The sequence below is a fragment of the Perissodus microlepis genome, chromosome 9, assembly GCF_051167445.1.
Source record: "Perissodus microlepis isolate ML-2025 ecotype Zambia chromosome 9, ASM5116744v1, whole genome shotgun sequence".
Classification (NCBI taxonomy): Eukaryota; Metazoa; Chordata; class Actinopteri; order Cichliformes; family Cichlidae; genus Perissodus; species Perissodus microlepis.
The window spans coordinates 4,602,655-4,624,743 of NC_140469.1; the positions used below are offsets into that span (position 1 = coordinate 4,602,655).

At 37.7% G+C, this 22,089-nt stretch overlaps 1 long non-coding RNA gene across 3 annotated transcripts; it reads right to left on the reverse strand.

Annotated features, from left to right (window-relative positions):
* Nucleotides 1-15,101: 15,101 nt before the first annotated feature.
* Nucleotides 15,102-20,604, reverse strand: LOC146379899 (uncharacterized). Of its 3 annotated transcripts, XR_014801251.1 has the most exons (9): nucleotides 20,517-20,604; nucleotides 19,957-20,037; nucleotides 18,295-18,476; nucleotides 18,053-18,196; nucleotides 17,716-17,940; nucleotides 17,086-17,230; nucleotides 16,712-16,820; nucleotides 16,492-16,607; nucleotides 15,103-15,309 (listed from the first exon to the last, which is right to left on the reverse strand). It is a non-coding gene; the product is annotated as an uncharacterized LOC146379899 (long non-coding RNA). The 3 variants fall into 3 exon arrangements; XR_014801249.1 differs by having other exon boundaries at nucleotides 15,102-15,309; nucleotides 18,053-18,476; XR_014801250.1 differs by having other exon boundaries at nucleotides 15,102-15,309; nucleotides 17,086-17,235; nucleotides 18,053-18,476.
* Between the last annotated feature and the right edge of the window lie 1,485 nt (nucleotides 20,605-22,089).

Sequence of the window (22,089 nt, forward strand, 5' to 3'; positions counted from 1 at the left end):
TCAGAAACGCACTGTCTCGGCGAAATAAAGTGTTTTTGTACAACTTCATGAAGTTAGCTGTAACTTTTGATAGAAGGCTCAGATATACGTATTTATGGCTTTATCTTATAGAATTCTATATCCCCGTGTTGAGCAAATAGGTTGTAAAGCTGTTTGAGCTAAGATTTTCAAGTTATTCACAAGATGAAAACCTATACTTTGTTTCGTGCGAGAACTCCATTCAAATGCATGTAATAGTCAGAAACGCACTGTCTCGGCGAAATAAAGTGTTTTTGTACAACTTCATGAAGTTACATGTAACTTTTGATAGAAGGCTCAGATATACGTATTTATGGCTTTATCTTATAGAATTCTCTATCCCCGTGTTGAGCAAACAGGTTTTAAAGCTGTGTGAGCTAAGATTTTCGAGTTATTCACAAGATGAAAACCTATACTTTGTTTTCTGGCGAGAACTCCATTCAAATGCATGTAATAGTCAGAAACGCACTGTCTCGGCGAAATAAATCCTTTTTGTACAACTTCATCGAGTTAGCTTTAACTTTTGATAGAAGGCTCAAACACACATATTTATGGTTTTATCTCATAGAATTCTATATCCCCGTGTTGAGCAAACAGGTTTTAAAGCTGTTTGAGCTAAGATTTTCGAGTTATTCACAAGATTAAAACCTATACTTTGTTTTCTGGCGAGAACTCCATTCAAATGCATGTAATAGTCAGAAACGCACTGTCTCGGCGAAATAAAGTGTTTTTGTACAACTTCATGAAGTTACATGTAACTTTTGATAGAAGGCTCAGATACATGTATTTATGGCTTTATCTTATAGAATTCTATATCCCCGTGTTGAGCAAACAGGTTTTAAAGCTGTTTGAGCTAAGATTTTCGAGTTATTCACAAGATCAAAACCTATACTTTGTTTTCTGGCGAGAACTCCATTCAAATGCATGTAATAGTCAGAAACGCACTGTCTTGGCGAAATAAAGCCTTTTTGTACAACTTCATGAAGTTAGCTGTAACTTTTGATAGAAGGCTCAGATATACGTATTTATGGCTTTATCTTATAGAATTCTATATCCCCGTGTTGAGCAAACAAGTTTTAAAGCTGTGTGAGCTAAGATTTTCGACTTATTCACAAGATGAAAACTTATACTTTGTTTCCTGCGAGAACTCCATTCAAATGCATGTAATAGTCAGAAACGCACTGTCTCGGCGAAATAGTGTTTTTGTACAACTTCATGAAGTTAGCTGTAACTTTTGATAGAAGGCTCAGATATACGTATTTATGGCTTTATCTCATAGAATTCTATATCCCCGTGTTGAGCAAACAGGTTTTAAAGCTGTGTGAGCTAAGATTTTCGAGTTATTCACAAGATGAAAACCTATACTTCGTTTCGTGCGAGAACTCCATTCAAATGCATGTAATAGTCAGAAACGCACTGTCTCGGCGAAATAGTGTTTTTGTACAACTTCATGAAGTTACATGTAACTTTTGATAGAAGGCTCAGATATACGTATTTATGGCTTTATCTTATATAATTCTATATCCCCGTGTTGAGCAAACAAGTTTTAAAGCTGTTTGAGCTAAGATTTTTGAGTTATTCACAAGATGAAAACCTATACTTTGTTTTCTGGCGAGAACTCCATTCAAATGCATGTAATAGTCAGAAACGCACTGTCTCGGCGAAATAAAGTGTTTTTGTACAACTTCATGAAGTTACATGTAACTTTTGATAGAAGGCTCAGATATACGTATTTATGGCTTTATCTTATATAATTCTATATCCCCGTGTTGAGCAAACAAGTTTTAAAGCTGTTTGAGCTAAGATTTTCGAGTTATTCACAAGATGAAAACTTATACTTTGTTTCGTGGCGAGAACTCCATTCAAATGCATGTAATAGTCAGAAACGCACTGTCTCGGCGAAATAAAGCCTTTTGGTACAACTTCATGAAGTTACATGTAACTTTTGATAGAAGGCTCAGATATACGTATTTATGGCTTTATCTTATAGAATTCTATATCCCCGTGTTGAGCAAACAGGTTTTAAAGCTGTGTGAGCTAAGATTTTCGAGTTATTCACAAGATGAAAACCTATACTTTGTTTCGTGCGAGAAATCCATTCAAATGCATGTAATAGTCAGAAACGCACTGTCTCGGCGAAATAAAGTCTTTTTTTTACAACTTTATGAAGTTACATGTAACTTTTGATAGAAGGCTCAGACACACATATTTATGGTTTTATCTCATAGAATTCTATATCCCCGTGTTGAGCAAACAGGTTTTAAAGCTGTTTGAGTTAAGATTTTCGAGTTATTCACAAGATGAAAACCTATACTTTGTTTCGTGCGAGAACTCCATTCAAATGCATGTAATAGTCAGAAACGCACTGTCTCGGCGAAATAAAGCCTTTTTGTACAACTTCATGGAGTTAGCTTTAACTTTTGATAGAAGGCTCAAACACACATATTTATGGTTTTATCTCATAGATTTCTATATCCCCGTGTTGAGCAAACAGGTTTTAAAGCTGTGTGAGCTAAGATTTTCGAGTTATTCACAAGATGAAAACCTATACTTTGTTTTCTGGCGAGAACTCCATTCAAATGCATGTAATAGTCAGAAACGCACTGTCTCGGCGAAATAAAGTGTTTTTGTACAACTTCATGAAGTTAGCTGTAACTTTTGATAGAAGGCTCAGATATACGTATTTATGGCTTTATCTTATAGAATTCTATATCCCCGTGTTGAGCAAATAGGTTGTAAAGCTGTTTGAGCTAAGATTTTCAAGTTATTCACAAGATGAAAACCTATACTTTGTTTCGTGCGAGAACTCCATTCAAATGCATGTAATAGTCAGAAACGCACTGTCTCGGCGAAATAAAGTGTTTTTGTACAACTTCATGAAGTTACATGTAACTTTTGATAGAAGGCTCAGATATACGTATTTATGGCTTTATCTTATAGAATTCTCTATCCCCGTGTTGAGCAAACAGGTTTTAAAGCTGTGTGAGCTAAGATTTTCGAGTTATTCACAAGATGAAAACCTATACTTTGTTTTCTGGCGAGAACTCCATTCAAATGCATGTAATAGTCAGAAACGCACTGTCTCGGCGAAATAAATCCTTTTTGTACAACTTCATCGAGTTAGCTTTAACTTTTGATAGAAGGCTCAAACACACATATTTATGGTTTTATCTCATAGAATTCTATATCCCCGTGTTGAGCAAACAGGTTTTAAAGCTGTTTGAGCTAAGATTTTCGAGTTATTCACAAGATTAAAACCTATACTTTGTTTTCTGGCGAGAACTCCATTCAAATGCATGTAATAGTCAGAAACGCACTGTCTCGGCGAAATAAAGTGTTTTTGTACAACTTCATGAAGTTACATGTAACTTTTGATAGAAGGCTCAGATATACGTATTTATGGCTTTATCTTATATAATTCTATATCCCCGTGTTGAGCAAACAAGTTTTAAAGCTGTTTGAGCTAAGATTTTCGAGTTATTCACAAGATGAAAACTTATACTTTGTTTCGTGGCGAGAACTCCATTCAAATGCATGTAATAGTCAGAAACGCACTGTCTCGGCGAAATAAAGCCTTTTGGTACAACTTCATGAAGTTACATGTAACTTTTGATAGAAGGCTCAGATATACGTATTTATGGCTTTATCTTATAGAATTCTATATCCCCGTGTTGAGCAAACAGGTTTTAAAGCTGTTTGAGCTAAGATTTTCGAGTTATTCACAAGATGAAAACCTATACTTTGTTTCCTGCGAGAACTCCATTCAAATGCATGTAATAGTCAGAAACGCACTGTCTCGGCGAAATAAAGTGTTTGTGTACAACTTCATGAAGTTACATGTAACTTTTGATAGAAGGCTCAGATATACGTATTTATGGCTTTATCTTATAGAATTCTATATCCCCGTGTTGAGCAAACAGGTTTTAAAGCTGTTTGAGCTAAGATTTTCAAGTTATTCACAAGATGAAAACCTATACTTTGTTTTCTGGCGAGAACTCCATTCAAATGCATGTAATAGTCAGAAACGCACTGTCTCGGCGAAATAAAGTGTTTTTGTACAACTTCATGAAGTTACATGTAACTTTTGATAGAAGGCTCAGATATACGTATTTATGGCTTTATCTTATAGAATTCTATATCCCCGTGTTGAGCAAACAGGTTTTAAAGCTGTGTGAGCTAAGATTTTCGAGTTATTCACAAGATGAAAACCTATACTTTGTTTCGTGCGAGAACTCCATTCAAATGCATGTAATAGTCAGAAACGCACTGTCTCGGCGAAATAAAGTGTTTTTGTACAACTTCATGAAGTTAGCTGTAACTTTTGATAGAAGGCTCAGATATACGTATTTATGGCTTTATCTTATAGAATTCTATATCCCCGTGTTGAGCAAACAGGTTTTAAAGCTGTTTGAGCTAAGATTTTCGAGTTATTCACAAGATGAAAACCTATACTTTGTTTTCAGGCGAGAACTCCATTCAAATGCATGTAATAGTCAGAAACGCACTGTCTCGGCGAAATAAAGTGTTTGTGTACAACTTCATGAAGTTACATGTAACTTTTGATAGAAGGCTCAGATATACGTATTTATGGCTTTATCTTATAGAATTCTATATCCCCGTGTTGAGCAAACAGGTTTTAAAGCTGTTTGAGCTAAGATTTTCGAGTTATTCACAAGATCAAAACCTATACTTTGTTTCGTGCGAGAACTCCATTCAAATGCATGTAATAGTCAGAAACGCACTGTCTCGGCGAAATAAAGTGTTTTTGTACAACTTCATGAAGTTACATGTAACTTTTGATAGAAGGCTCAGATATACGTATTTATGGCTTTATCTTATAGAATTCTATATCCCCGTGTTGAGCAAACAGGTTTTAAAGCTGTTTGAGTTAAGATTTTCGAGTTATTCACAAGATGAAAACCTATACTTTGTTTCGTGCGAGAACTCCATTCAAATGCATGTAATAGTCAGAAACGCACTGTCTCGGCGAAATAAAGCCTTTTTGTACAACTTCATGGAGTTAGCTTTAACTTTTGATAGAAGGCTCAAACACACATATTTATGGCTTTATCTTATAGAATTCTATATCCCCGTGTTGAGCAAACAGGTTTTAAAGCTGTGTGAGCTAAGATTTTCGAGTTATTCACAAGATGAAAACCTATACTTTGTTTTCTGGCGAGAACTCCATTCAAATGCATGTAATAGTCAGAAACGCACTGTCTCGGCGAAATAAAGTGTTTTTGTACAACTTCATGAAGTTACATGTAACTTTTGATAGAAGGCTCAGATATACGTATTTATGGCTTTATCTTATAGAATTCTATATCCCCGTGTTGAGCAAACAGGTTTTAAAGCTGTGTGAGCTAAGATTTTCGAGTTATTCACAAGATGAAAACCTATACTTTGTTTCGTGCGAGAACTCCATTCAAATGCATGTAATAGTCAGAAACGCACTGTCTCGGCGAAATAAAGCCTTTTTGTACAACTTCATGGAGTTAGCTTTAACTTTTGATAGAAGGCTCAAACACACATATTTATGGCTTTATCTTATAGAATTCTATATCCCCGTGTTGAGCAAACAGGTTTTAAAGCTGTGTGAGCTAAGATTTTCGAGTTATTCACAAGATGAAAACCTATACTTTGTTTTCTGGCGAGAACTCCATTCAAATGCATGTAATAGTCAGAAACGCACTGTCTCGGCGAAATAAAGTGTTTTTGTACAACTTCATGAAGTTACATGTAACTTTTGATAGAAGGCTCAGATATACGTATTTATGGCTTTATCTTATAGAATTCTATATCCCCGTGTTGAGCAAACAGGTTTTAAAGCTGTGTGAGCTAAGATTTTCGAGTTATTCACAAGATGAAAACCTATACTTTGTTTCGTGCGAGAACTCCATTCAAATGCATGTAATAGTCAGAAACGCACTGTCTCGGCGAAATAAAGCCTTTTTGTACAACTTCATGGAGTTAGCTTTAACTTTTGATAGAAGGCTCAAACACACATATTTATGGTTTTATCTCATAGATTTCTATATCCCCGTGTTGAGCAAACAGGTTTTAAAGCTGTGTGAGCTAAGATTTTCGAGTTATTCACAAGATGAAAACCTATACTTTGTTTTCTGGCGAGAACTCCATTCAAATGCATGTAATAGTCAGAAACGCACTGTCTCGGCGAAATAAAGTGTTTTTGTACAACTTCATGAAGTTAGCTGTAACTTTTGATAGAAGGCTCAGATATACGTATTTATGGCTATATCTTTTAGAATTCTATATCCCCGTGTTGAGCAAATAGGTTGTAAAGCTGTTTGAGCTAAGATTTTCAAGTTATTCACAAGATGAAAACCTATACTTTGTTTCGTGCGAGAACTCCATTCAAATGCATGTAATAGTCAGAAACGCACTGTCTCGGCGAAATAAAGTGTTTTTGTACAACTTCATGAAGTTACATGTAACTTTTGATAGAAGGCTCAGATATACGTATTTATGGCTTTATCTTATAGAATTCTCTATCCCCGTGTTGAGCAAACAGGTTTTAAAGCTGTTTGAGCTAAGATTTTCGAGTTATTCACAAGATGAAAACCTATACTTTGTTTTCTGGCGAGAACTCCATTCAAATGCATGTAATAGTCAGAAACGCACTGTCTCGGCGAAATAAATCCTTTTTGTACAACTTCATCGAGTTAGCTTTAACTTTTGATAGAAGGCTCAAACACACATATTTATGGTTTTATCTCATAGAATTCTATATCCCCGTGTTGAGCAAACAGGTTTTAAAGCTGTTTGAGCTAAGATTTTCGAGTTATTCACAAGATTAAAACCTATACTTTGTTTTCTGGCGAGAACTCCATTCAAATGCATGTAATAGTCAGAAACGCACTGTCTCGGCGAAATAAAGTGTTTTTGTACAACTTCATGAAGTTACATGTAACTTTTGATAGAAGGCTCAGATACATGTATTTATGGCTTTATCTTATAGAATTCTATATCCCCGTGTTGAGCAAACAGGTTTTAAAGCTGTTTGAGCTAAGATTTTCGAGTTATTCACAAGATGAAAACCTATACTTTGTTTTCTGGCGAGAACTCCATTCAAATGCATGTAATAGTCAGAAACGCACTGTCTTGGCGAAATAAAGCCTTTTTGTACAACTTCATGAAGTTAGCTGTAACTTTTGATAGAAGGCTCAGATATACGTATTTATGGCTTTATCTTATAGAATTCTATATCCCCGTGTTGAGCAAATAGGTTGTAAAGCTGTTTGAGCTAAGATTTTCAAGTTATTCACATAATGAAAACCTATACTTTGTTTTCGTGCGAGAACTCCATTCAAATGCATGTAATAGTCAGAAACGCACTGTCTTGGCGAAATAAAGCCTTTTTGTACAACTTCATGAAGTTAGCTGTAACTTTTGATAGAAGGCTCAGATATACGTATTTATGGCTTTATCTTATAGAATTCTATATCCCCGTGTTGAGCAAACAGGTTTTAAAGCTGTTTGAGCTAAGATTTTCGAGTTATTCACAAGATGAAAACCTATACTTTGTTTTCTGGCGAGAACTCCATTCAAATGCATGTAATAGTCAGAAACGCACTGTCTCGGCGAAATAAAGTGTTTTTGTACAACTTCATGAAGTTACATGTAACTTTTGATAGAAGGCTCAGATATACGTATTTATGGCTTTATCTTATAGAATTCTATATCCCCGTGTTGAGCAAACAGGTTTTAAAGCTGTGTGAGCTAAGATTTTCGAGTTATTCACAAGATGAAAACCTATACTTTGTTTCGTGCGAGAAATCCATTCAAATGCATGTAATAGTCAGAAACGCACTGTCTCGGCGAAATAAAGTGTTTTTGTACAACTTCATGAAGTTAGCTGTAACTTTTGATAGAAGGCTCAGATATACGTATTTATGGCTTTATCTTATAGAATTCTATATCCCCGTGTTGAGCAAACAGGTTTTAAAGCTGTTTGAGCTAAGATTTTCGAGTTATTCACAAGATGAAAACCTATACTTTGTTTTCTGGCGAGAACTCCATTCAAATGCATGTAATAGTCAGAAACGCACTGTCTCGGCGAAATAAAGTGTTTTTGTACAACTTCATGAAGTTACATGTAATTTTTGATAGAAGGCTCAGATATACGTATTTATGGCTTTATCTTATAGAATTCTATATCCCCGTGTTGAGCAAATAGGTTGTAAAGCTGTTTGAGCTAAGATTTTCAAGTTATTCACAAGATGAAAACCTATACTTTGTTTTCTGGCGAGAACTCCATTCAAATGCATGTAATAGTCAGAAACGCACTGTCTCGGCGAAATAAAGTGTTTTTGTACAACTTCATGAAGTTACATGTAACTTTTGATAGAAGGCTTAGATATACGTATTTATGGCTTCATCTTATAGAATTCTATATCCCCGTGTTGAGCAAACAGGTTTTAAAGCTGTTTGAGCTAAGATTTTCGAGTTATTCACAAGATGAAAACCTATACTTTGTTTCGTGCGAGAACTCCATTCAAATGCATGTAATAGTCAGAAACGCACTGTCTCGGCGAAATAAAGTGTTTTTGTACAACTTCATGAAGTTACATGTAACTTTTGATAGAAGGCTCAGATATACGTATTTATGGCTTTATCTTATAGAATTCTATATCCCCGTGTTGAGCAAACAGGTTTTAAAGCTGTTTGAGCTAAGATTTTCGAGTTATTCACAAGATGAAAACCTATACTTTGTTTCGTGCGAGAACTCCATTCAAATGCATGTAATAGTCAGAAACGCACTGTCTCGGCGAAATAAAGTGTTTTTGTACAACTTCATGAAGTTACATGTAACTTTTGATAGAAGGCTCAGATATACGTATTTATGGCTTCATCTTATAGAATTCTATATCCCCGTGTTGAGCAAACAGGTTTTAAAGCTGTTTGAGCTAAGATTTTCGAGTTATTCACAAGATGAAAACCTATACTTTGTTTCGTGCGAGAACTCCATTCAAATGCATGTAATAGTCAGAAACGCACTGTCTCGGCGAAATAAAGTGTTTTTGTACAACTTCATGAAGTTACATGTAACTTTTGATAGAAGGCTCAGATATACGTATTCATGGCTTTATCTTATAGAATTCTATATCCCCGTGTTGAGCAAACAGGTTTTAAAGCTGTTTGAGCTAAGATTTTCGAGTTATTCACAAGATGAAAACCTATACTTTGTTTCGTGCGAGAACTCCATTCAAATGCATGTAATAGTCAGAAACGCACTGTCTCGGCGAAATAAAGTCTTTTTTTTACAACTTTATGAAGTTACATGTAACTTTTGATAGAAGGCTCAGATATACGTATTTATGGCTTTATCTTATAGAATTCTATATCCCCGTGTTGAGCAAACAGGTTTTAAAGCTGTTTGAGCTAAGATTTTCGAGTTATTCACAAGATGAAAACCTATACTTTGTTTCGGCTTGTTCCCAATTCAAATGCATGTAAGCGTAAGAAACCCACTGTCTTGACGAAAGAAAGCGTTTTTGTACAACTTCATATAAATAGCTGTAACTTTTGATAGAAGGCTCAGACACACATATTTATGGCTTTATCTTATATAATTCAGCATCTCCGTGCTGGGGAAATAAGTTTTGCAGCTGTTTGAGCTAAGATTTTCAAGTTATTCACAAGATGAAAACCTATACTTTGTTTCGTGCGAGAACTCCATTCAAATGCATGGGATCGTAACAAACGCACTGTCTTAGCGAAATAAAACGTTTTCATCAACTTCATAGAGATAGCTATAACTTTTGATAGAAGACTCAAAAGTCTTCTATCAAAAGACTTTTGAGTTATGGCAAAGATGCTTAATAGTTTAACTAGATTGGAAATCAAAAAAATTCAGATTCTTTTTCCACAGAAGTTTCATCTGTCAGTGTGGGACTGCTGAGTCACCTGAAGAACTCATTTCATTCATTCTCCACATGATGTTCAGTTACAGAAATGTTTCACAGGAACTGATTCCTCCCAAAGGGTGAACTAGTGTGTTTCCATAGATTATCGCTGTATGAATGTACTTCTTAAATGAAGGCAAGTGTTTGTTCTTTTTTGTTCCGCAGGTACAGTACGTGATATTAAGGGCAGGCGGTCATCACTGGGGGAAGACAAGAAGCAGACGTACTTCCAAGAGGGAGCTGCAGTGAGGACACAGCCAGGTCACTGAGGTCAGAATCTGAAACAGCTCAGGTTTATATTTTAGGGGTTTTAAAAAATCAAAATGTATTTATAAAGAAACCTTTAAATAATAGTCATAATTATGATTATTATAAGAAATATCAAACATTTAAGTGGATTTTCTGTTACACATATTGTGTTAGCCCTGCGATAAACTGGCAGCCTGTCCTGTCTCTGTCCTGTATCAGCTGGGATAGGCTTCATCCTCCCGCAACCCTGAATTGGATACATTGTATTCCAATTATGTAATCTGATCATTTACAAACTCAAGGTATCTAATCAAAATGTAAGTAATAATTATAAAATGGGAAAGCAGAAATAAGTGTGACATGAATATAAATGTGTTAGCTGACATAGAGGACAGCTACATGCAGTCTGAAAAACCTTTGTTGTCAAGTTTGCAGGTATATCAGCACGAGACATTCTTACATAGAAGAGACTGTTAAAGTCTCTAACTCAGTGAAGCATTATTGGTCCAGTCTGTTTGGATAAATATAGTAAGCTGATGTATGTCCATTTATTGACACATTTCTTAAGTGCTTGTCCAGTTCAGGATCACAGTGGAGCTGCAGCTGGATATGTTCAGTAAATAAACCTTACAAAAGATAACAATAAACCTGCATCCATGTACGTTGTTGTCCACAGGATGAGAAAATCAAACTGGAAGACTGTGGAACATGTTAATAAATGTTTGTGTTTATCCCTGTGTCTTTCACAGGAGGCGCTGGAAGGTTTCCCTAATAGTTCCTGGTGAATCAAAGCAGAACCATAAAGGTTGCTGGACTACATGATGGCCTTACCCCTGAGCAGTCATCCTGTTAAAGGAGGAACCAGTTAGAAGCTGTTTTCAAAGTAGCTGAGCAGATTTCATCTCAAGTAAGCGATTAACTGTTTGTTCATTTGTTTTGCCACTTAAAGAGCAATTAAGGATGTCTTTTGAGTGTCCAGTTGAATTAATTCTACTGGCTCTCATGGTCATTTGTGATTATGGACATATTTTTCATGTTCATCCAGCTATTTAGTAAATTCTATCTATTTAGTAATACCTGTCAGCTATAAAATGTAATATAAATATAAAAATATCTAAATATCTCCTGCCCTTTATATTTTAATGATGTAAGTCTGTTATCGTGTTACATTAGCATTCCTCACATATCAATGAGATGCTTTGCAGTACAATCCTACTGACAGCAGAGGGATAACGACGGCTATTCAACATCGTTACACGACACATTCGAGCTGCATGACGCAGACAAAGTGACCAAATCATCTTTTTTGTGGTTTATTGTCTTCAAACCAGCAGACAAAGCTGATGGCAGAAGATGTCGGAGAAGAACTTCAGGCCGTGTACTGAAAAGGTATTTTTTTCTTGTTATCAAAAGACATTTGGAGTGACGGCTTCTACAACTGGTTGTGCTAAAGTAAAGCTTACAGTCTAAGAAATCACAGTGTTGATATTCAGCACAAAGAGAAAAGCTCACTTGTTTGAATTTATTTACAATCATAGTTTTATAAATTCTGACTGTAAACAGATTTTACAGCTTTGATATTGTTTGACACTCGATATCAGGTGATAGGGTTTAATTTAAAGGTTTCTATGTCCCTATGAGCCATTTACACTGGCCAGTATTTCACTTTAACTGTAACACATTCATTATTTAGATCCAACAGAGAAATAACTGAATGTAAAAAATGGCAGCCCTCAGGCAGGTTTATAGAGATATATGCATGCATTATGAAATGTATGTATCCCAGATAATTGTTATTCATCTAGTCATGGCAGACCCACCCCTTCCTCCCAAGTTAACTGCAACCCAAAAGAACTAGTGGGGCTATTTACACACTCACAACCAGTGTGGGGTAAAAAGAGCCACCAAAAAGCCACAGATGTGCTAGAAGAGTTAGAAACTCTACTTATGGAGAAACTTTCTAAGTCTAACAGAGGACAGGTACTCCTGCCCAAATAACATGATATAACCCCACATACAGCCCAGCCATAAAATGAACCAAGTCATTTAGTTAAAGACAGCATGGGACCAAATGCATGTAACCAGCCTGCACCAACCTGGCATTTCTTCCTCCTGAATTAAATGAATGAATGGATGAAAGTTAAATGACTACAAACGTAAAGCCACTAGTTCCCACACTGGAATTCCCTGACACTGTGTGTTAACCGTATTTAGCTTGTATCAACAGTTGTAACAGGCTAAGCCACCTGAGACACTGCATTGAATGATTGGTCCTGTCTTAATGATTTCAGCTGACTGGTTTCAGCTCAGATGTTCTGCTTTTTCCTTTCAGTAGATCAAAGCAGCTCGTGCTCCTTCTGCTTCCAATTTAATGGCAAGAAGAAGAAGAAGAAGAAGAAGAATGCTTCAGCGAAGTGGCGTTCATGGTCTCAGTGAACAGTCATGGCCACACACTGCATGTGGTTTTAAAAGCAACATGTCTGTTCACCACAACAATCGAGATGTGTAATATTAGTGCAGCTACGGTTTGTTCTTGAACATCAGTTCTGTTTTCTACTTTGATCACTTAGACCAAAAAAGTGTTGTTTGCAGATTCTTTCTTTTAAATCTATAAAGCACCTGCTCATTTTTTATTACAATTAGTTTCACATAAATGTTAGTGTTTCCTTTATAATCTTTTAATGCTTACACTACACTGTACATGTCTACATTAGAGACATTTCTGTTACCTGTTTCTGTTGACTCAGAGTTGTGAAATGTTCTTTTATTTGATACACAATATGAAGTTCATAATTTTCTTACAAATAAAACTATAATGACAAACATGAACAGCTGTGCTTATTTCTGAGACATGAGTTTTTGAATGTGTTCATATTTAGACAGTGTGCATTTGTATGCTGAAACTGTAATGGTGAACCTGAGGTGATGGTCAACAGAAGGCAAATATATATCAATATAAAACAATATTGAAGTAATGTCTTTACCCCCTGCAGCGTGTGGACGCTGTGCACACAATCACCTTATTTACTGTAGTAAACATGCACCGCTGTCTCCATGGTTACATCGTATATTATTAGCTATGTAAACAGCTTCCATAGATACCGCCATAGCTCTCTGCAGCTGTAACACTTTCACACTTTGCAAATCATTTCACATTTTTGATAGTTATGAAGACAGAATATGTTTTTAAGGTCATGCTAGGCGGTTGCTATGGTGGTTGCTGTGGACTTGGGTGGACCGCGTCCGATTCCTGTTATTAGCTGTCCGCCGTAAGAAGGCTGCGTTCCATTTACAAGTAGTGACAGTCTGCCGTAACTCGAACTCAAACCCCGCTTTGTTCTGTAATTAAAGGCATTTTATAGCCGTTCATGACACGCGCACACACACACACACACACACACACACACACACACACACACACACACACACACATAAAACACTTTGCCTCACAATGACAGTGTAACTTTACCTAATCTAACCTTTAAAGTATCTGATATAGGATAGAAAAATGAAGCAACCAGAGATTTAATGATGAAGACTCTGGGTTCTGTAGTTCACGTTTTACAGTCCTGAATGACTCTTTGCATATAATTTATTGAAGAGGACTTTAGAATGCACTTTATATTTAGACTGTTGCTGTTTAATTTTTTACATTGTTGCCGTGTTATGTCATGAATAAGGTTCACCTGCTGGGGGTTTGATGGATCAGCTGGACAATACAGTCAAAGACAGACTTCATTCATCATATGCAAGAATCCTAGTTGGATTTTTGTTGTCACTCATGTTTTTGAACCAAATATTGAAAACAATTCTGACAGACTGGATACCTGGCCAGGTGTACATTACCTTGTACTCAAGCATCCCAGGACAGAGCCCTGCCCCACCATGAGCCTGGGTGGATACGTGGTTATAATATAAAAGGACCGATACTGAATATGAATATTTCATGAAAATTGAATTATAATACGAATTAGTAATAAGGGTTTCTCTGCGCCCTTCTCCACCCCATACTCAAAGAGCTGCGGGCAGAGAGGGTGACAGGAGAGGATGGCACTGAAGAGAAGATGCTCGGTTTCTGGAGTCTCCTGGTCCTGTCAGTATTAGTAGGATGCATCTGCTGTGTCTTCTCGTGGATGCTCACCTACCTTGACTCGTTCCAGCCTGGTATGGATTTCCCAACACTGCGGACAGTGGCCCACGTCAGAGACGTTTAATATTGATTACATATGTCTGAATTGCTAACCCTAACCCTAACCCTAGCTCAACAGACCACAATGCCCTGGACTGTCAGTATTATTACATGCTGTGAACATAAGTAGCTTTGATCACAGTTTATGTTGTAAAAGAGAAGGAATATTGAAAAAAAGATCAACATTGTGATATTATTTGTTCCAAACTGACCAGAAACATGCTTGTCATACTCTCACAGCAAAGGATCAGACTCACTGTGCATGACTGCTCAGGCCAATGATGTCTGTTAGATTGTCAGTTGTTTAGTGCTTCTGTACAGTTAGGGTCACCATCTCTATTTCAGAATAATTAATATGCGGAAAACACTAAAAGTTGATTGTCTTCCAATATTCTAACATAATTAAAAAACTTTGACTTTGTAAGTACATATTGTTACAGTCCTAATGCCAATATGATTCTTCATAACTCCTGCTTTGAAATACTGAACTTTAAAATTTACCTGATGAAAGATAATTTACAGTGGCACTCTGTCAGGATCATTCTGACTATAAGATCACTGTATTAATCTGAATCCTTCTGAAATGTGCTGTGAATGAATGCTGATGCAACTCACTGTGGGAAAGCTGTTAATAAAATGAATCTGTGACACATGCAACACATTCACAGAGGAAGAGGACACAAAGGGAGGACACGCAGAGGCTGTGTTAAAGTCAGAAATCCAAATCTTTAGTCAAACACAGGCGGCGGTTACAAACAGGAAGACAAGCAGTCCATCAAACAGTCTACAGGGTCAAACATACAGAGAATTGAGGTAGGCGGGGCTGTCTCTGGTGCTGTCACCATGAAGGAACAGCATCTGGCACGTGTTGCTGAAACATCCCAGTACACTGGTGTAGTTTCCTCTCCAGCTGTTTGACATTTGACACTTCAACATCAAGGGGAAGAAGAAGAAACAGTGTTAGGTCAGGTGACCATATGGTTTCTAAAGTAACTGACAGGAAGTAACCAGGCCGTTAGAAATGGATGGCAGAAGTGGCGCAGCTGCCCCTCTGTTGGTCTTCCTTGGTCTCTTGTGTTCTGAGGGCCTCTGGATGTCTGGAGTTTTGATCTCCTCCATACCTGCTTCACCCTGGTGGACGGGGCTGTGGCTCCCCACACCCTCTAGCACATAGGTGTCAAACTCTGGCCCGCAGCCTAATTACATTTGGCCCGCAAAGCCATACCAAATTACTATTAGAGCTGACCTACTGGTATTATACAGCTAATATATATAGTTTAGTATTAAGCTTTGCTTGTTCCATATTCAGTTTTTCAGCAAAACTTGTTTGAGTCTATAAGAAAAGATTCATTCCCATATCTGGAGGAAGATTTTTTTTTTTTATATTAATGTTAGCCCGCGACTTTGTTCCAGTTTTGAATTTTGGCCCACTGTGTATTTGAGTTTGACACCCCTGCTCTAGCAGATCATTACATGAAGGAACCTTTTAAAAACAAGCACGTCCATGCTCACAGGTGTACACACGGGTGCTCACACACACAAACTACACCCTTTTTGGCTCCTACCTCAAAGCACACTGTGCGCTGTCGATATTATGTGCTGCACAATAATGTTTAATAATTAGTATTTACTGTTATATTCCCATATATCATCGTGATGTTGTTTATTGTACTGCTCTCGTTTTCTTCTGCTTGTTTTCTTTTTTCTTTCTCAACAGGTGATCCAGGTGATTGATACATGTATTTTTTTTTTGTCTGCTTATTTAGTTGGTTTTTGTTTTTTTGCTATTTATCCCCGTCCCTCTTCTCCGCTGTTTTTCCCCCTCTTCCTTTCTCCCTTTTCTTTTCCTCATTCAAGTCTGTCCCGTATCTAGCAAGTGAAAATAAAAAATAAATAAAATAAACAATAAAAGGTATATCAAATAGACCATTACGGCAAGACTGGGATGGTCAATTTGGTAAAGTAAATCCGTTGGGCATCTTTCTTCGCCTTTAGACAATAATTCTGATGGCAAAAGAACCAAACGGGACAGGCAAAAAAAAGAAAAAAAAAAGAAAAGAAATGGATGGCATGTGTTTAGAGGTACTGTAGTTGGATAACTGTACTTACCAAAAGCAGCAGCACACAGATGAAGGATCAGAATGTTGCAGGAACATGCTCATGTGTGGTGGTCATTCAGTGCTGCTCCGGCAGGTTAGACAGTCCAAGACTGATATCCTGCCCATCTGAGAGTTTGAAAACACACATGCAAAGATTTATTTTGTATTACAGTCAAAGTTGGATGTTCATTTCTGTCCTTTAAAATGTTTGTGTATTTGAAAGTACTAACATTTAAGAATGACTTGGATCGTCTCCTTTAAAGGGGAGACAAGTGTATCCACTGATCCACGTCACTTTACCTGGATGATGACTCCTCTCTCCCTCACTCAGAAACACTCCTAATTTATATTAGGAGTGTTTCTGAGCAAATAAATAATATTGAAGATGTACTTACATCATTACAAAAACAGGAAAAACATCTTCCTTTGATTCTATTTCTCCATTCCTGCTGAACATCAGGCAACAAATATCTCAATAAATCACAGTAAAATGTAAAGCACATATTTTCTCTGCTTTGTCAAACCTCTGCAGAGCCTCTGTCAAGAAAAACATATCTGTAAGCATAAAACAAATATACATTTCATAACACGTCACTGGACAAACCTCGGTCAGTTGATTTCCTCTGTGCAGTGCAGACGAGCATCAGTCAGCAAGTCAAGGTGGTGAGATGGACTGGTGTCCTTTGTGACACTCTTCTGAGGAAACAGCACCGTCTTTCCACACCGTCACCATCTGTGAGCACAAACTGCTGCTCTGCCAGCATGTAGGACATCACATATCACACACAAAGGGGTGAAGAAACATTAGAGCTCAACTTTGGATACTTTAGATCTAAACAGATCAAACTAGCTCTTAGCTTCAACAATCAGTGAACAGACAAACAATGATACCATACTGATTCTGTATGAATACAATATGGTATTTTCAATACAGGTGTCAAATTAATTTATTAAAACTAATACAGATATATGTATATATTTTTTTTGATAAATTAGTTTGCTAAATTATAAGAATTTTTTTTTTTCATTTAACAATTGCAACTGAAAGAAATTAAATATTGAACAAAAATATATTGTCACATTCTGAGCATGCTCAGCATGCTGACAGACTTGAAGTTGCTACAGATTTTAAGAAGTGATAATTATATTATATTATATTATAATTTCATCCGTTTAATCAAACATTTGATGCCTTAGATGTCTCAGTCTATAGCGTTCTGCAACTACAACTAACCTGAGGCTTGGATTTGGCTGCAGGTGCCCCTGTACATCCTTCTCAGCAGCACACATGTGGGTACCATTTAATCACACTTCTTCCTGAGCTTTGCTTCATCACAAGACCAAAGGTGGCATCCCGTGTCACAGTCTTATCATCATCCAGAAGAAACATTTGAAGAAACATCATGGAGAAGAAACATTTACGCGCCTCCTGGTTTTGTTTTCTGATCCTGCAAAAAGACTGAGGACAACAAAGCCCAGAGAACACGAGATATACAATATCCAACATTCAGACTCGATGAAGAGCACCATGTTGGTTCAGTTATAGTAGATATAAGCATACTTCACATTACTGGGTATGAATAATAATGAGGATCTGCATCTTTGAAGATGCAGAGCATGATGTCCCATCATCAGACTGTAAACAAACATCCACCAGGCTTCTTTGTTGGCAAAATTGATGATTCTCCTATCAGGGATCAGTAGAGTGTATTAACCTGTGGTATAAGCAGCAGTCACTGAAATATTACTGTTTCAGATAAGAAATCTAGCACATAAAAGCCAGGGTGGGAGGGATCTCTGCAAACTGACTTACCTCTGCAAGTGTGAAGCTCAACAAAAATCTGACTCTCCAGTCACAGACAAACAAAAAACTCCAGCTGGGAGATAGAAGACGCTGTCTGGGTCTTGCTGGATGTTGCTGGTCAGAGTCCACACATTAGCAGAGTGCTTCTTGGTCCCACTGACCCATGTGGACAGTGACTGTGGAGAACTGTTCTGGAAAACAGAAAAGAGAATTAAAATAACAAAAAGCCAAAGAGGATTTCCACAAAGACTCTCTTGGAATCAGCAATCAAAAAATCACTGGTTCATATTTCAATTAAATATGAACAGGTTCCTTAAATGTACGCAGTTCAGATCTGATTTAATTTAATTTCCTTCACACAGCACATTCGTCCAGGCTGACAGGTAAACATAGAATTAATCTCAGGTAAGATGACTCATAGTAGAGATTCAGTAAGAAAGATTGCAGGCGCTAATATTATTACCACACAATCCAAGGACACACCAACAGCTCAGATTTCTAGAACTATTTAAACAAATGTCTTCTGAATATTCAATTCATGTTCACAGTGGGAGGGTGGAGGGTGTCGTGGATTTTTTTAAATAAAGTCTGCAACACAGAAAGAATTTTGATCAAGCTATTTATTACTGCGCACAGGAGAGCAAACACACATCAAACATCACAGTTCAGTCATGTCAGCTCTGCCACTTCATGTGTCTCGCTATGAAACCTAACGGATCAATGGTTATGCTGTTTTGTGCCCTTGGCGTTATCAGCACCTGTAAAGGGAGTTGTTTTCTCAAATTGCTGAAGTAAGTTCATCTAGTTTTAGAAACTTTCACTGAACAGTCTATAACAGTGTCACAACTAAGCATATGCATAAGCACTTAAATACTTTAAATGAGAATAACAGAAAATTTCTATTACAGGAGCTAGAGCCTGTCCCAGTAGTCATAGGTAGAGCACACCTGGACAGGTCACCAGTCTGTCAGAGGACTAACACAGATGCAGCCTGACTCAATCCTAAATGTTCAGCACACAGAGACACAGAGGTGCCGTTTAAAGTTTAGTGTTAACTTGAGTCACTGATCATTTGCAGTATTACAGAGTCTGGCAGTCTTTGCATGATGTCCACGTCACTGTACGTTTCTAGCTGACTCTCAGGTGTGACAGGTGTGCCAGCAGGAAAGAGTAATAATAACCTGCATCCTGAGGTTTTTCATGCAGGATTAAAGGAGCCAGGCTTTGTTCACACAGCTAGGATTGTATTTTACACTGACCCTGGGTCAGTATAAGTATCATACAGTTTAAACGAAGCACTGAAACTTGCACATATTTATTACAGATGCACTGAAGCTAATCGAGATATTTGCTGTCAATCTGTGGCTGCGATTAAACACTTTACTGGAAACTTTATTAACTAGTAACTTCATCAGTCATGACAGAAGCTAATATTTCTGTGCTAACATCGTTTAAACAGTAACAGCTTTCCTCCAATATAAGCTAACGTTTACACTGTAACTTTAAGCTAGCACCATAAAGACGGTAAAACACGTAATAATATCTACAAATGCATCTTAAAGCTGTTATATTAGCACTCGGTGTATTACTAACATAACCACATTAACATTATTGACACTCGCTGACTTTTAATAGTCATTCTATAAATGCTGTCCGTTTAAATGGTCTTACCTGTAAACACTGCTGTATTCACCGGATTCCAGCCAGAGTGGATTCTGGAGTCTTCCCACGCTCCTGTTAGTGATCCTCCATCTGGATGGATGATAACAACCTTTCTGAACAATCTAGCAGGAGATGGTCCATATCTATGGGACTGATTTGTGCTAATAACGCCCATTATATGGACTGATAACAGCCGAAGCGGGTGAATAAAGTCACCCAGTCGCTAGCTGTGCCATTACCCAGCATACACCAGCACAATATTAGGCACAGCACCACCATAGACATTTTCAGTGGTTTTGAATGCAGGACATGGTTATCTTACCTTGTAAAATGCATGACAATAAAACAGCTAACCACCATAAAATGGTATTGTGTGTGTGTGTGTGTGTGTGTGTGTGTGTGTGTGTGTGTGTGTGTGTGTGTGTGAGAGAGAGAGAGAGAGAGAGAGGGAGAGAGATCAAAGGCGTGCGTTTATGTTTTTTCTTGATCAAGAGTGAGCCTCCTCTCTCTTATTGGCTGTATGGTATAGCATGTTTATTCAGGTGCACCTTTGAAGTCTATGAGAATACTTTGCAGCCTGGTCTGAGTGGTCATTTCTGCACAGACACAATGAAGCGTGCACTCAGTTTAGAGGAGGCTGTTGCTGCAGTTTTGCACTCTTCAGAAAGTGAAAACGATACCACAAGCAGTGGAGATACTTCTGACAGCGAAGAAGAATTTTTGCCAGGCACCGAGGAGCTTTGCAGCTCGTGTGAGGAGGAGGAGGAGGAGAAGGAGGAAGAAGAGCAGGAGGAAGAGACAAGACTGGAGGATGGCCAGTGGAGATCTAAAAATGGAGAAATCATGTGGCAACCCACACATGAAGAGGTCCTGCCATTTTTTCCTCCTCCCATTTTAACCCCAGGACCAACCCATTATGCAATTCGTAGGATCAGTAGCCCTGTGAGCACTTTCCATCTTTTTTTTTTGCAGAGGACATTATGCAGCTAATCCTGCATTTCACCAACCTGCAGGGCAACAGGTCAGTAAAAGACTGGAAGGACATAGATGAGGAGGAGTTGCAGGCTTACATGGGGCTTGTGATGCTGGCTGGCCTGTACAGGTCTCAACATGAAACGACAACAAGCCTGTGGGATGGGGAGACAGGGCTCTTCTGTGTCCTGCTACCATGTCAAAAAAAAGATTTGAGCAAATTAATCGGGCAGTAAGATTCGATGATCGTCTCTCCCGTACAGGTCGCTACAGGGGGACAAGGCTGTGGTTTCCTACATCCCCAAGCAGAGAAAAAATGTTGTCTTATTGAGCACCAGGCACCGTGAGCTACAAGTCCAGGACTCTGGGAAGAGAAAGCCCCACATCATCCTGGATTATAACAAATGCAAAGGGGCTGTGGATCATCTGGACCAGGTAAGCACAATTATAAGTCATTTATTTGCCAAATTGTTTACCGTTTCTCATTGTTATAACTGATAAAGTCAGATAATGTGATTATGATAGTTTTGATATGAGATGATAGTTTTGATAGTTACAGTAAGGGGGGGGGGGGGGGGGGGGGGTCTAGTTTGACGCCCACAGGCAGAAAGAATCTCTTGCTTATGGCTTTATAAATCTATTCATGTCACCTGATCATTTCTTTTTGTTTTGCAGGTTTGTGGCAACTACTCCTGCCGTAGGAGGACACGTAGGTGGCCCATGTGTCTGTTCTACCACATGATCGAGGTAAGCTGCTATAATGCTTTCATTCAAGACAACTGTAACTTTTGATAGAAGGCTCAGATATACGTATTTATGGCTTTATCTGATAAAATTCTATATCCCCGTGTTGACTAAACAGGTTTTAAAGCTGTGTGAGCTAAGATTTTCGAGTTATTAACAAGATGAAAACCTATACTTTGTTTCGTGCGAGAACTCCATTCAAATGCATGTAATAGCGAGAAACGCACTGGCTCGGCGAAATAAAGCCTTTTTGTACAACTTCATGAAGTTACATGTAACTTTTGATAGAAGGCTCAGATATACGTATTTATGGCTTTATCTTATAGAATTCTATATCCCCGTGTTGAGCAAACAGGTTTTAAAGCTGTTTGAGCTAAGATTTTCGAGTTATTCACAAGATGAAAACCTATACTTTGTTTCGTGCGA